General features: G+C 34.1%; 1 protein-coding gene across 4 annotated transcripts in view; it reads left to right on the forward strand.

Annotated features, from left to right (window-relative positions):
• Nucleotides 1-413: 413 nt before the first annotated feature.
• LOC120777769 (Y+L amino acid transporter 2) overlaps nt 414-16,916 on the forward strand; it is a 31,185-nt gene continuing 14,682 nt past the window's right edge. The window contains exon 1 of one of the 4 annotated variants that reach the window (XM_040109282.1): nt 414-625. The gene's annotated coding sequence lies outside the window, so the exon portion shown is untranslated. Of the gene's footprint in view, nt 626-664; nt 872-16,065; nt 16,403-16,916 lie in introns of those variants that run through there. The other 3 variants (XM_040109281.1, XM_040109279.1, XM_040109280.1) reach the window with 3 other exon arrangements.

Below are 16,916 nucleotides of genomic sequence, written 5' to 3' on the forward strand. Positions count from 1 at the left end.
CTCAAGACTCTCCCACTGAACCACTGGTTTCGTATTACTTCGTTGGCAGAAAAAGAAAGTACTCATTTCTTCAGTTAGTTCTTTATTACTAAGTAATTTGAACTATACGCAAACTTAATATTTTTAAAGAATGTAAGCGCCAAATCAACTAAAGTAGGGCTGCTAGGCTTTTGTAGTTACGGTATCTGTCTAGCATTTCGGCCTAAATCCGCCAAGTTGGCTTGCGTCCCACTGTAATTTGTTTAAAATTCGTGAACACTTGTCAAACAATCAGCCATCTACCCCTTCCTTTGCTGTTTCTTCTTCTTCTTTTTTATTTTACTACTTTTTTATTTCTAACTATTCGTGTATTGCTTGCACTTTTCCAAATCACTTTCAGTTCTTTTTCATTCCTCCTCGCGTGCGGTCGCGTACAGTTTTTGGATAAAGTGGTGCGGTTGTGAAACATAGTGTAAAATATTTTTTAATCAAAAATAATTGTGTAATTCACAGATTTGAGAGAGATTGTTTGTGTGCGTATAAAAGTTTCGAAAAATTAGTAGTGAAAACGAAACCGAATTTGCGGTTATGTTATGAAGTATTGTGGTTTCAGTAATAAAATGCGAACATAGCAACCAAAAAATACGTAAATGATGAAACTAACGCATATTTTACAGCATAAATCATACGTTATATCATTAAATAAAAAAATTATAATAATAAATATATAGTGCAATGACACGAAGTTGAAATAATTGCAGCATTTTTAAGGATGTTACAAAGTTTTGAGATGATAACGGCGAGCTCTAGAAATAGTGTGCAGTAAAATTAAAAAAAAATCATTTATTTAATGTCTAGCATTGTATGGAAGAACCGTAATCTTTTTGAAAAGGTATTAAAAAAAAGTAATAAATATCGAAAAAAGATAATCAAAATATCGAATTTTGGTTATAAAAAATAAACGATAAAAATTAATAAAATAATCGATAAAAAAATATCGAATTCTTATATTTATTGTCCATACTAGTATTAAAAGACCGTAATATTTTTAAAAAAGTTATCCAAAAACAGATAACCATATTATCGTGTTCCGATGATAAAAAAATAATCGATAAAAATTAATAAAATTATCGATAAAAATGATCGAATTCTTATATTTATGGTTCAGAATAATATTGTGTAATATTGAAAAAGTATTGAAAAAATGAATAATTATCGATAAAAGATAATCACATTGTCGTGTTCCAATGATAAAAAATAATCGATAATAATTAATAAAATTATCGATAAAAAATTAACGAATTCTTACATTTATTGTTTAGAATAATATTGAGTAATATTGAGAAAGTATTAAAAAAATTAATAATTATCCAAAAAATAACCAAAATATCGAGTTTTGATGACAAAAACAAAAGCGATAAAAAATTATTGAATAGATTTTTCAAAAAACATGTTTTACCAACAGTAACAATTCTGGATCACTTTAAAGGAACAATCTTTTAACCGAAAGGGCTGGAATTTAATCGTCAAACGACGCAAATGTCTTCGAGGAATCTGAACAGCTGAAGAGTTGCTTTAGATATGCACCGTAATTTCATAGAGGTGCTAACTAGAAAACAGGCAATAAGGAAAATATCGATTGTCCAGCCTTTGCAAGACTGAGGCTGACACATCTCGGTAATATTACCCTCGCCGAAACAGAAGACAATAACAAATTTGTGACAGTCTAAAAGTACTTTGCCGACCTGTAAGAGTCTTATGATCCGGTATTTTGGTGTTTATAAGTGCCACAACGGATTAGTGTTCTAAGCTGAGATCATAAGGGAGTCCTTCTTAGGAACGGCGTTTTAACCAAACCAAGCCTTACTTGATTTGATAGAATTGCGCAAATATCTTTTCGAAGAAGCCTAGTGAGCGGCTAATGATCGTAACACTTTGACTAAACGATCATAGCTTACATTTAGCCAAGCCGCAAACCTCAATTCATCTTTGTGATGAATGAACCATTAATCAGTTCATCTAGTCTTCATAACCATTTCGGCAGGTTTAATACATTTCGAGTGAAACTATTTCTATGCTATAAATACACAAAAGATGTTTTCTCGAAGTTCCACTGATTTCAAAAATATTTGCTTCAAATATTCATGTCTAGCCAAGTTTCAAACCCTCAATCTGTCGAATGCTTGTCAAGTTTCGAACAGTTTTTTCACAGCCATTGAGGTAGACCTTTTAAAAATACGTATTGAGTCAAGTTTGAGGTTGCGAATATTGTTCTGTCTGCCTCACCTCGCACCAGCTTCAAATATCTTAATCCAAAGAAGTACACATAAATGCGACCAATTTAAAATGGTGTGAAGTTAATTCCCTACCAACTACATTTAAAAAAAATTCCAAATATAATTTGGATTTAAGCAGTTTAACAACGCAGATGCAGCATATTAGAGTAGGTACTTGTTTATTTCACTGGAATTGTGCCCATTTCTAAATAATATGAGTGTCAATTCGTTCGCGACGGCACACCATAAAATGTGATGGATCACTTCCACCATTTGCAACATTTTAGCTAACGGCGTTTCGATATGTACGTGTGTGATTACACAAATGAGAAACATACAAATAAATTTCGTGAAATGGTATCGAAAGATTTTAGTAGATATCCGCTGTTTACTCCGGAAATTGATCTCGATTAGATTGAGTCGTGTAGACCATGAGAATGGTGACTAACCAAGACCAAAAGAAAACTTGTCGGTTATAAACTATGTGGTGAGGCTACACTTAAAGGTTTGAGCAACATGGACACCATTTTGTGAAAGTGCTATAAAAACAAACAAGATATTTTTTTCCAAAAGTTAATTTCATTTGAGACTAATTGAGTTAGTTAGATGTTTAATTGACACATTCAAATGTTTAATTGAGGCGATTGAATGTTTATATCAGACAATTAAGTATTTAGTTAAGGCAATTAACTTCGTAAATTATCTTTATAATCAATTATCTTTTTAATTGAGGTAATTAAACGTTAGAACAGTTACTTTGTTGTTCAAGTGTTTAATATAAATTAAAGAATTAAGTATTCAATCAAGTCAATTAAGGTTTTAATTGAGGTCATTAGGTGTTCAGACTGACTTGAACGGACAATTGAGTGTTTAATTGAGATGATATGGTGTTTACATCACAGAATTAAGTGTAAAGCAAGTCAATTAATTTAGTAATTTATCTTTTTTTAAAGTCAATTACCTTTTTAATTGAGTAAGTTAAACGTTGGAAAAGTTACTTTGTTGATTAAGTGTTTACTTGAAACTATTAAGTGTATAAATTAAAAGGCTAGGTAGCTAATTAAGTCAATTGAGGTTTGAATTGAAATTATTAAAGTTTCAGATTGAATTGATCAGACGAATAAGTGTTTAAATGAGATGAATACGTTTTACAGCAGACAATTAAATATTAATTGACTCAATTAGGGTTTAATTTAGTCAATTAGGTTTTAATTAAATCATTTAAACGTTTCAACCATTGCTTTGTTGTCTAGGTGTTTAATTAAGTCAACTAGGAGTTTAATTCGATTCAATTTAGTCAATTTAGAATGTAAATCAGGCAATTATATATAAATTAAATAATTAATGAGTAGTATTAGGATTTAGAATTAGACAAATAAGTGTATAATTGAGTCAATTAAGGGTTAAATTTAGTCAATTAGGCTTTTAATTATGTCAATTAACGTTTCAGGTATTATTTTGCTGTCTAGGTGTTTAATTAAGTCAACCAAGAGTTTCATTAATATGATGAGGTATTTATATTAGGCAATCAGATGTTCAATTAAGTCAATTAAGAATTTAAATCCGGAAATTATACATAAAATAAATGTTTAATTGATAATATTAGGTGTTAAAATTAGACAATTCAGTATTTAATTGAGCCAATTAAGGATTTAATTGAATTAATTAAATTTCTTAATTTGGATTTTAGAGAAATAGCGAGATCCTAAATAAATTTGGGCTTAATTTAGTCAATAATGATTTTGTTTGAATCAGTTGATTGAGTGATTTATTACTTTGTTGTTTAAGTGTTTAATTAAAATTATTAAGGGTTTAAAGCAGCGATTGAAGTGTTTAATTAAGTAAATTTAGGTTAAATTGAGTAAATTAAGGGTATAATTTAGTCAATTAAGTATTTAAATAAGACGATAAATTATTTATTTCACTCAATTAAGGGTTTAATGTAGTCAATTAAGTGTTTAATTGAGTCAAGCAAACTTTGTTATTTTAATTTTTTTTTGTAGTTGTTAGATCTGAACTAATTTTGGCGTAAAGAACAACCATTCTATTATTATTTTTTCATAAACTTAACCAGTTTTTCAAGTTAGATCAAAAATACCGTGTTCATTGACTATTTAACTGCCCTCGTGCAAATATTTCTCATTTGCTTTGCTGCCGCAGTCGTGGTATTTTTGTGCTCTTGATTTTTATTACATATTATTCACTCAATTTGTATTACTATCAACTACTCTTTCATACAAAAGCGCACTCTCATACATACCTACATAGATATATACAAAATAAATGAACTAATCAGTGCAAGCCATTAAATTGGCATTTTCGGCTTAGTATCCACAAAATTTTGTAGTGTTTTGTGTAGGCGACTTAAGATTTTGTCTCTTATTATCCAATTAAGATGACGAGGTTTTGCATAGAAGTGCTTGTGGAAGCTAATTTTTTTGAACGAGAGGGTGTCTTATTTGTAAATATCTTTTGGGATGTCAGGTATTATACGAATAAAAATAATGGAAAAAAGTATTTTTTTCAAAAGCATCTTTGGATAATGCACATAAAAAAGGTCAGCATCAAGTATGTGACGCAAGTCAAAGGAGAGAAAAGCGGTAAGGCTGGCTAACCCTTTCGACTATGGTTACGGCCTTGGAAGTTCTTTGGAAGAAAACTGAAAGTTCCGGAATGACCAATGAGTTTAACGTTATGTACATAATACTGTTCGTTCGCTGAGTGAAGATTTTTCTGATAAGCTCGGTGTGATCTGAACTACATATAGGGAGTAGCTTTTAAAGTTTTATTTTGGTGGAGATTTCGCATTTAACGTTTCAAGTGATCATCTCAATATATCAGCAATTTCTTTCCACTTTCATATCAAATGTCTTTGATGATGAGTGAATAATCAAAAATATATACATACATACATATATGTATTTATATAGGGTTAACAGTAAATTCAAATCTCAGAAGAAAAATTAAACAGAATAGTGAATCAAGCCGAAGGAGGTCGATCAAACTAGATTTGGCTGTGTCTCAATGATCACAATCTTCGACAAATATCATAAACATAAAACATACATTCATACATATTGTACATACATAAGTACATACAAATATATATATATATATATATAAATGCGTACATACTTACATACCTTGCTTAGTACATGAAAAATCCCGTTTGGTCGGCGCTGATTAAAGTAAATGGAAACAATAAGGTTGATGATTAAATTATCACACCACTATGCCATCGAGACAAGCAAACACATTCGTGTGGCAACAACAAATGCAACATAAAGACAGCACATTGACACAATTGTGTGGCACAATAAAGCCAGTTGATAATATTATTAGTAAGCACTGCAAAAAAGTACAATAAAGCGTCAAGTAAATACGGGCAACACAAATCACAAATGTTGAAAATGAAAATGTAAAAAGCAAAAACAAAATTGTCAACATTGATAACAACAATGAGAGTGCAGAAAATGGAAAATAATGCTACTGAGTAATTCTATTCGCTAAAGTTGACAGAAAAAATGTAAGTAGATGTGAAATAAAGACAACAACAATTGGGAAGTGCTCATCAAAAGAATAACAAGAATTAGCACGAGGATGACGGGATAATTTGGTGATATTTTCTTTATTGAAAAAAAGCTCTTAAAATCAAAACTTTGCTTTAAAATATCTTTCACCTTACAAATGTACATATATCGACTGATGTCTAAGTCATGTCTTATTTTAAGAAAAAACTTTAACACAAACACAAAGGATTACAAGAACTTCATTGAACGGCCAATTTGTATAACAGTATAACAGCTATATGCCTACCCCGATATGAACAATTTTTTTTTCGAGATTGCACCGTTGGCTTGGATAAATATGCTAAATTTCGTGAAGATATCTCCTCAATTAAAGGTTTAATTGAGTCAATTAATTTAGTAAATTATCTTAATATAAAGTAAATTATTTTTTAATTGAGTAAATTACACGCTAGAGCAGTTACTTTATTGTTTAAGTGTTTAATTGAGATATTAAGTGTATAAATTAAACAAAGAAATACCTAATTAAGTCAATTAAGGTTTTTAATTGAGATTATTAGGTGTTTAGACTGACTTTATCAGACAATTTATTGTACCTAATTAAGTCAATTAAGATTTCTAATTGAGATTATTAGGTGTTCCGACTGCCTTTATCAGACAATTAAGTGTTTAATTGAGATGATTAGATGTTTATATCAGGCAATTAATTGTTTAATTGAGTCAATTAAGGATTAAATTTAGTCAATTAGGTTTTTAATCAGCTGAAACGTTTAAGATATTACTTCGTTGTCGAGGTATTTAATTAAGTCAACTACGAGGTTAATTGGTATGATGAGTTAGTCCTACATTGTGACCGGTAATTTTATATGACAGCTATAGCTTTAGGGACTCGATTTAAACAACAACTTTCTTGAAGATACCTCCTCAAATTAAAAATTTTTTCATACAAGGAATTGTTTGCGACCGCTTAGTTTGTGTGGCAGCTATATGCGATAGTAAGGCGATCTAAATTACTTCTTTGGAGATTACATCGCTGGTTTGAATAATATCGCATGCCAAATTAGACCGGTTTCATTCCTTTGCTATACCAAATGGAGTTCAGTTATGAGGATCAGGAGAGTAGTCATCCTTTAGGATGTCTGCGCTTAACGCGAATTTCAATAGAATCTGTGGCATCACTATCGAAACCACTTCTAGCGTATCATACCGTCGTATGTTGGGCGTTAGCAACTGCGCCCACCACCACCACTTGCTTTCTTCTGCTGGATGTAGCCGCCAGCCTGTAGCGCTCTGTGGTTGGTGCATCGCATTCAGTTGATATATATATTAATATTGGTAATTAAAACGTCACAGACTTATCGTACGTACCTCGTTAGATCACATACGCACTGTCAAACGCATATTTCATTCATACGTAGCGTTAAATATAATTTTGCCGCCATAACAACAACCCCTCCTAAAGCCCTACATAAATGCTACTTTGCTATTGCTTTGAAATTTATTTTTTCTTTGTCACCTGACTGACACTAGTTGATCAGCAATACAACCTCACATACAGTGGCTGTTGTGAGTGTAAACACATATACATATACATACAGAATTCTTTTATGAGATTTGTGCACAGATTTAGAGTTTTTTTTATCAAAATCTTCATAGCAACATTGTTATCTTCTATTATTTGCAAATTGACTATATTTTGCGCTTTTGTTGAAGTGTATTTGTTGTTGATTTGCGTGCATTTGAAGATAGCTTTTTAAGATCTTACATTCTCTAAAAACATTTAGCTTGTTCACCTTGAGTAAGTCAACAACTACTCTAAGTGTCCTTAATTGCCCAACAAAAGCTAATGGTGATACTTATTGTTGGTACATTTTGTGGAATTTTTTAACTCAAAATTGCTTTTGAAAATTAAATAATGCAGAAATTACATATTTGAAAATAAATTGATTCGCTTTTGTTTAGCAATTTTAAAAATATTATTTATTTTTCCCCAGCAGTAAAAATGAGAGGTATTATAATGTTCGAACTGAAGTTCGGAAAACTCGTCTTGCTCTATTTACATGCGTTCTAGTTTGATTAAGAGGTCGATCCTGACAGGAATCTCACTTGAAGAGCTTAGAAAGCCGGTCCGGTGTGGTCCATTATGTATAATTGGTCATAAGACTCTCACAAATCCCCAAATTCTGACAGGAATCTCACTTGAAGAGCTTCGAAAGACACACCGTGGCGCCTAATATATAATTGCTCATAAAACTCGCGCAAATACCCAAAACATACTGAGCCAATCACAAATTTGTTGAGATGGCTAATGTCAGTTTCAGCTTTCTCTCCTGGTTCCCAGAAAGTAAGACTGCTTAAATGCTGTAGAATCTTTTCTAAGTAAAACCAAGTAGTTCAGTAGATTTCCTGCATTTTGTTCTAAGCCTAAAGCATATCACAGTCGCACATTATCGGGTTGTCGAGATATGTCTGCTATGTGCACGTGCGGTCCATTGGTCCAGTACTAAAGGCAAGATAACAATGGAGAGCCAACTCGTTTCCATACCGATGTGAGCGAGGCAATGGTGTCCCTTCTTGATAACTCGTAGACTTTGCAGTGATCAGCGATTTCGCTATATCCTGTTACTCAAACGAATTTGAAGTTCCTTGTCATCTTTTTCATTGACTAGCTTTGAGCGTACAGTTAGCAAGCTCAACACTAGTACTGCCGCTGCTGTCGGAGTGAATGAGTTGCTGAAAGTGTTGCACTTCGTAGCAATACGTTATCATCATGAATTGGTGAATAGGAAGCGAAGACTGACAATTTCTTTAAAGAGCCCACTGAAGAACGATAATTTGAAGTAGCTGATTTTAAATGGCTCACTGGTATAGAAGAGGCATTTCTCCAAAGTGGTAACCAGACATGGTCGATTGGCTCTACAAGAGTGTCCATACCAACGTATGGTGCGGTGGTATGCTGCAAGGCATTATCGACAAAGTGCCTTATTAAATCCTTGCTTGCTGTGAATTATGGGCTCAATGAAAGCTAGGGTCTAGGGTCTTTGTTGATCCTGTAGGTTATCCTTAACATCCGGACAACACAAATATAATTGAAGTAAACTTCAATGCTTATGGCCGGCAGACTCATTATATTAGGCCATTGGAGCTAGACTCGATGTCCCCACGGGCGTGGCATCATACTCGACCTTGTTAATGTAATAGAGCTAAGCTGGCAACACGAACGAGAGGAGAAGACACACGAGGAATTGCACAACGCGTTTTCTTTTCCCAGTAGAGGTTGGACCAATGGTTCTGTGAACGACAGTTCCTACTGCGAAATCTACATACATACTCACTGACGTAAGTCCATACACAGAAGGCAGCTTCAAATGAAATTACCAGTCTTTCAGATCGATAATTGTGGGCATATTAGATAGCGCCAAGTGAACTTCTACCCTAACCAACAAGTCCATATACATTATAGTAGATAGCTAAGCGGGATTTAAGGCTATCCATAGCGCCAATACTAAGTATAATTGTGTTAGCTAATGCAAGCAGCCAATAACTAGGTTTTTAGTGGGTAACTCGATTAATATCATCCGGGTAACCGGTCATTTAGGACTAGACGCAAATGAAAAGACAGACAAACTGACCCTCTCGAGTGCCCAGGCTATTAAGCTTCTTCAGGGGTTGCTTGAAGCAATGTACCCTAGAGGAACTCGGCAAGGTTTTGGGTTGACAGCCCAAAAAATTCCTACATCAAAGCAAAAGTGAGTAAGTAACATTGTAGGTGTCCTCACAAGGCACCTACCCTTAAGATTCCATCTTCAAAAAATAGGAAAAGTAGATACGACAAAATGCAGAGCACTTTGAAAGCCCCTCATATAAACTGTTTATGGTAAACTAGGAAAATTCTCCATAAAAAAATTCAGATGCTTCTATGAAACATCGATATGAATAATTTTATATCTTAACTACATACTTTTTCCGTCTGCTTTAATGTTATCTATAGGTTTCTCAAAGGTCGTCAATCTCACTTCTGATACATAAAGACTCGCCACAATGTCACCCCAATATAAACTACTCTAGGTTCTTGGAAGGCAACTCAATTTACCACAGGGTGAAAGGAAGTTCATTTGAGTTCAAGGTGAATTTTGGGAGCCAAAAATATATATAGTATATACACAAATAATACTTATATATCAAACATGAGATGATGTCTGCTAATCTTGTTTGCATAAGTATTATTTGGAATGTGAATTATAATTATACTTGAAAGCGTGATAAAAGAAATTAAATTAAATTAGTTTAAAGACACCTAAAAATATAAATTTCTTTTACTTTTAAGTGATCTTTTCATTAAATAATCCAATCACGCTGAAGAATTTTGATGTATGTTGAATAATTTTTCTTTCTCAAACACCTGTAGTTTGCAGTCATTTTGTGGCTGTGTTGTTAGAGGCTATCTCTTGCAAATTTTGGGCTGCTAAAAGCAAAAATTTTGTGTTTTCCTATAGATTTGTTGAACGGTGTTATTTTTTATTAAAACCCTCTTTACAACTTTCTGCTGTCTTCCATAACTCATTTTCATCGCTTTGTTTTCCACTTATCGGTTACAGTCCCTCTTTCTTTGAATAACATTTTACCTTTGCCTTGCATCATAACAATTAAAACAATTACCTTTGCCTTTGTTGACAATCAGTCAACAAACCAAGCCTGAACACCGCCTTCTGATCCTAAACGACAGTTCTTCAAGTTAAAGTATGTAACTTCGTAACCAAAGACATTATCCTTAATGCGATTGTAGCTATAATGCGGATCTTCTCGACTTCATGGCCAAAATAATGTTTGTGGTTAAAGGCTAAGCGAGGCGCAGGTATTTTGTTTTGAGTTCTTTGAAACAGTAATGTTTGTTTTGTTTTACTCCGAAAGGTCGGTTTTTGTATTTCATGCCAGCTCTCACACCTTCTCGCTCTCACTCTTCCTCTGGAAAAATAGTTCCACTCTCTTAAGTCATTTTCAAAACTCGCTCAGTAGAATATTGTGAGTTTAAGGATCACGTAACTAAATTTCTAATAAATGATGCGTCTGTTGCTCAAACCGGTTTTATTGCTCCCTAATTTGTATACGGATATTACTTATGGTTCAAGGATATAATATATATTGGAGTGCAAAGAAACTTGGATATTTGGCCAGAGCTGATAAGAGGCAATACGAGTTAAGGACTAAGCAACCAACCTTGAGCTTCGCAACCCTGCAGCTTAACGGTACCACCAGATTAAAATGGGAATTCAAAAAGATATAAACGAGACAAACGTAACTGGACTGCTTTGGGAGCCGAATACGCTGTACAACAAACTAATATCAAAGCACTGTACAACGTTTCACGAAAAATTACCTGTAAAGGTAGTGGAGACCCATATTTAATAAAATCAAAAAATTGAACTCTATTAACGACAAAGACTGAACAGCTCCACAGATTCTGCGAACATTTTACAGAAATACTCTACTCTCTTAACATTGAAACGACTGATAACATTGTACCGCAATGTTCATCAAACAAAATAAGCACAGCATCAACAGCCCTGAAGGAAGACGTTTCAGCAATAAAAGGCCTAAAAAACAAGAAGTCTCCAAGATAGGTTAGAATCGAGGCTGAAACTCTGAAAGTGTGTACAAAATACACGGCGGAAATGCTGCTTTCACTTTTCGCCCCCTTTTGTGTAGAAGAGAAGATCCCAGAGGGTACTGCTTGATTAAGACCCAATGCTTATGTGGGTTATACAAGAAAAAATAAATGTGAGTAGCTCTTGGAGGAGCTGTGGCAACCACGTCTCATGATTGAATTAGAGGTGCCATACTCATAAACAAAATTTAATTGATAGGTTATATGATGAATAAGGTTATGGCCATGGCCTTATGGGAGAGCACCATTACTGGGAAACAGTGATCAGCTGTTTTACATATACTATGGTTATACTCATGGCAACTATAATTGAATCTTTAAGTCTTAGCTGCAGTAGACTGAGTTCGCGTGGGGACACTCGGACATATGTATGTTACCCGCTTTTTTTGAGAAGTAGACTTTATTTTCACTGTCGACATCTTTTAGAAACATTTGCATATCAAGTTGTCTTTCCTATTTCTATTTTTATAATATTATCTTTATCTTTTCTTTCAACCAAAATCAATATACATATACTCGCCACATATTATATTATATCAAGCTTGTTTTAAAGGCTGAATGGCATGCAATCCACCGTCAAACTATATACAGGTTTCACCGTTATTTTGAAGACTTCAAGCATTAAATTACTCGGGCGTTTGCATACTTGTTCGCTGCTCATGCGCAGCGGTTATTAAATTTTTGTTAGCTTAGACTTAAATAATTATCGTGCAGGATGGAAAGGTGTTTTAGAGTTGGACAAAAATAGTAACGGAAGAGTTTACAAGTGCAATTTGCATATAAATTTTTAAAAATTGTTCGTATATTAATTTTTTTCATATGCACAGAGATACGTTATGAAGTATACGTATATTAATATTTCCAATCACTCGAGTAAAGTGTCTTCCGCGTAGTGCGATTTTGGTGGAATTTAGTAAAGGGGAAAGGTTATTAAGACAATAGAATACTTTTTAATGCGGTTTCTTTATAAAAAAGCTGAGATATTCCTAGTTAGCATAGCCGCTGTCTCTTAGTTCTCTGCACTATGGAAATGTCGTCGTATATCTCTTATAGCCCGTCGTTCCCCTCGACTGCGGTGTGGTCTCGGAAACTCATTGCGCCAACTCATCAGATGTTGTCAACGTCCATACCTTGCACCATATAGCAGGACGGGGATGATGAGTGACATGTGGAGTTTGGTCTTTGTTCGTCGAGAGAGGACTTTACTTCTCATTTATCTACTCAGGCTGCAGTAGCACCTGTTGGCAAGAGTTATTCTGGCGTGGGTTTCGAGGCTGGCGGTATTATTGGTGTTAATGCTGGTTCTAAGATAGAGGAAAATATCTGCGACTTCGAAGTTAATACTGTCAACAGTGACATGGGAGCAATGTCGCGAGTGTGACGACTATTTGGTTGATTACAGAAGATATTTCGTTTTGCTTTCGTACACTACCCCCTTCACTACCTCATTTGTTTCGTTCCCTTATATATTTTGGAGAAAGCAAAATTTACGACGTGGTTGTTGAGACCAAAGATATCAATATCATCGGCAGAGCTTATGCTGGATGAGACAGCACGAACTGGGTGACCTGTTAAGCGATTACAAACAATTAAGCTGGTCCTTCTGGAATATATTTTCACGAATAATTTCGTTCCAGCACTTTTCAGATTCCAGTTATTATAGAGTCTAAAGAACGAAGGCTAATTAACTGCGTTTCCTTAGTAGCTGTCAAAATAATCACTGCTTTTTCTCAATACCGTCTTAATATATATTTGTATATACTTCTTGACAATATAAAAATACAAAAATAAAACCGTCTGTGCATAACTGTTCATTCTGATTTGAATTCCCTCTTATCAAAATCACAAAAACAAATGAACCGAAAGCATGCCTATAATGATTATAAATCCTCCAATGTGTATTAGGCTGTGTCTGTATTTTATGCGCTGATAAGCTGGCACTTCGTATTAATTGAATAATTAGCGTTCAATTGCTCATAAAGTAATTGAGATTACAGCGGGCACTCAATGTAGTAAATAAACGAAGTGCGAGCACTCATATAGTAAGTATTGGGCTACCGCTGAGAGAGATAACGAAGCATTGATAAGCTTAGCATATACTATAAGTGGTTGAATAGTATCAAATATATTATTTTTATGTTTCAGTGAAATCGAAACTTCCGATTTTAGCAACAAAGAGACCAAAATAGTAGATAACTTGGCGTAAGACAAGGTCACACGGTAAAAATAGGGTTGTGATGTCAATAGTTATAATATAGGAGACCCGCTTCTCTGTGGTGAAATCGATCATCAAGCCATAGAAATTCATTTAGTACGTTTTGGAAAATCTCTATTAAACTATAAGAATCGTCATATTTTAAGCTTATGCTATTGAAAATAAACCGTAAGACTTTTCGAGACTGGTAGTATAGCTATACATACTTATGTACATACATAGTTCTCCATACATACATCTAATAAGTGAGAACTATTTGAAATCTGAAACTCTGCAACAGGGTCATCTAAGGTCTTGACGAATCTCTATCTTTCGTTTGGCAGATTTGGCTTGCAGACTCTGATGAGCTGCTTTATTTGGTTCCGCTGCGTTGGTGCTGCCGGGATCTATGCTCTTGCTCTTGTTCGGGATGGAATGTACTTCCCGTCAACCGCTACCAGCCTGGCTCCGGGATATATCTCCCCAACATTCCGGCATGCCTGCATGACTGGATTGTTTAGTAGCACTTCCAGCGCTACATTTGTTAGATCAGCTTGCACCCATTTCCATTGCGCTCTGCATATTTCTGCGTTACGCACTTTGTTCTTGGTCTTTTGGCTGATGGCTTGGCCTCTTCAAATTTAAAGTTACGTAAAACTGCTTTCGCGCAATCAATAGTTTTCTGAATCTCCTTTGCAAGCTCTTCATTGTTTGGCACCCTTCTCAGCACGTAGTATATTATTGCTTCTCGGCATACCTTGCTGTCGCTGCATCATCGACCATAAAACTAGACTATTCCCTTGCAGATGCACTACTAGCAGTAACATCTTTGTAATCTCCTTCCATGCTTAGCTGCCATGCTTTGGCTACAAGGTATGGGTGTTGTTGCCTTCCAGGAGCCAGTTTTATCAGCAACTTCCTTGCCAGTGCAAGCCCTTGCACCTAGACTATCCTGCCGCTGCTCTCTTTTGTGAAAAACTAGTTCTTTCTGCCTTTTTTTTTATAGAAGATCCGGACTTCTTTAAAACTACTGAGTTGTTTTTATTATTTTGGCCATATTTTGAAGCCACAAGTGTAAGGAAAAGTTTGTCCGCTTGCGCATAATCCCCGCTACGTAAGTAAGGTTATTTTATTATAATGAAGAGCTATTTAAGGGCCCTAGCCGCGTTGATTCTCGGCACTGATCGCATGATAACTTCTTTCAGCACTTTTTGTAGCCCCAATCATAGTACGGCTGTTCATTTGGATGATGTGCTATTGAGGAACAACGATCACACGGTAAGAAGTCAGACCTTAGGGAGATATCTCCGAAGTGCAACAGAGACGAAGTATAACCAGCCCAACCTTGTCTACGTCGTGATACTGACTCATCTTTTACCATTCGTTACCTTCGAAGGAAGGTTTTGGGGTGGATTTTTATTTTAATTGAAGGGCTTCAGTACGGCTAACATATCTATAAAGAACTGTAACCGGCCCAATTCTACCTACGTCGTGATACTGCCTCATCTATTACCAATCGGTACCTTCGGGTAGGAATTAGACAGGGTTTTTGCAAGCCAAATTTGAGTTAGTTGCTATAAGAAACTAAGGGGAAACTAGCATTAGTGCAACTAACTTATTTTGTAGTTTCGACTATTTATAACCATTTTACTGACATGAGGCACAAACACTCGAACGAAAAAATCGCCAAATCCACCAATCAATAATGCAAAAGCGTAGTTTTTCTTAAGAAAATAATAAAATGATTAAGAAATCATTTAGTCATTTATTATAATAATAAGAAGCACATAAGCACATAATTTGTGACTTTAGAAGTCTCCTCCTCTCTAAACCGCGCTTCGCATACAAATTCTTGTTAAGCGCGTCCAAAACAAAGCAAAAAATAAAATAAAATAAAAAATAAATACAAAAAAAAAATATTTTCTGTGTTTTTGCAAATTTCTGCCAAAAATAATTTTAATTCGACTGAGTTTGAAGTTGCATTGGAGCGACTATTGAGCGTGTGAGTGAGCGCGGCGGCAAGTGAATGAGTGTGTGAGCAAACGTGTTTAGGAGCTATGAGTGCTTTATATTTTATTGCTCGTTGTTCCGGTGTGCATTTTCATGTTTGACTTTATTTTATATGCATATGTATATATCTTTTGTTTTTTCGCTTTGCTTCTTTAGCGCTGTCGCCGACCTCCGGCATTTTTATGAGTTGTTAAAGCATGGAAATTCATATTTAACCCGCCAGACACAGAGCGGTGTTGTTATTAATGTTGTTGTTGTAGCTACTGCTAACATTTCGCTAAACATTCACCACATTCTGTGCGGTGTATCGTCATTCCACCAACCATTGACGACGACCATGCGGAGCAACCAGTGCCAGCTGTGTAGATATGTATTTGCCGAACACTCGCATGTTTGTAGGTCGTTAAGCGCTTGCCAGCGGACGACAGTGTGTTTTTCCAGTTTCCTTTTAGTATGAGTTGAGCGCGCAAATTGTGTGGACGTTTAGAAGCGGCGAAAATGAAGTTATAGTCTGCGAATTTTTTAACTTTTTATATGAAATATATTTTTTTGGTTAGCAAATTAGTAATATTTTGTATGGAATGAGTGCTTGTGAAGCAATATTTATTTGCATTAAATTATTTATGAAAAAATCATTAGAATCGTTGATATATAAGCCAGTGTGCGCTTAGACTTTAGCTTTGAGCTCAAAAGCGGTGCGACCACGTGTACAGCAGCAGACTCATTGGAGTGAGTACGCGGCATGAGCGAAGTTAGTGCGAAATATTGTGTGCAAAAGTGGAATAAAAATATAAAAAAAATAGGCATAAAGAACAGAGTCTACAATAAAAGACAAGTGCGTGTTTCAATGGAATATATTACGTTTATAAATTAATAACAAAAAATTTAAAAACAAAATTTTTTAAAATATATAAAAATAAAATGTAAGCATACAAAATTGTTTAGAAAACAATGAACTGGTAAAAAATTTAGTACAAAGCAAATTAAATATTGTAGGAAAAAAAGTGTGTTAAAATTTATGAACAAATAAAAAAAATCTAAAAAAAAACATATTTTAATAAAAAAAAATGGATTTTATTAAAAATTAAAAAAAAATATTTTAAAATATTTTAATATTTTATTTATAAAAAAATATTTTAAAATAGTTTAAAATATTTTTTTTATATTAAAATATTAAAATAGTTTAAAATATTTTTTTTTTAGTTTTAACACTTTTATTTTTAAATGCGAATAAATTTTATAAAACAAAGATAATAATAAATTAA

This window comes from Bactrocera tryoni, chromosome 5 (genome assembly GCF_016617805.1).
Source record: "Bactrocera tryoni isolate S06 chromosome 5, CSIRO_BtryS06_freeze2, whole genome shotgun sequence".
Taxonomy (NCBI): Eukaryota; Metazoa; Arthropoda; class Insecta; order Diptera; family Tephritidae; genus Bactrocera; species Bactrocera tryoni.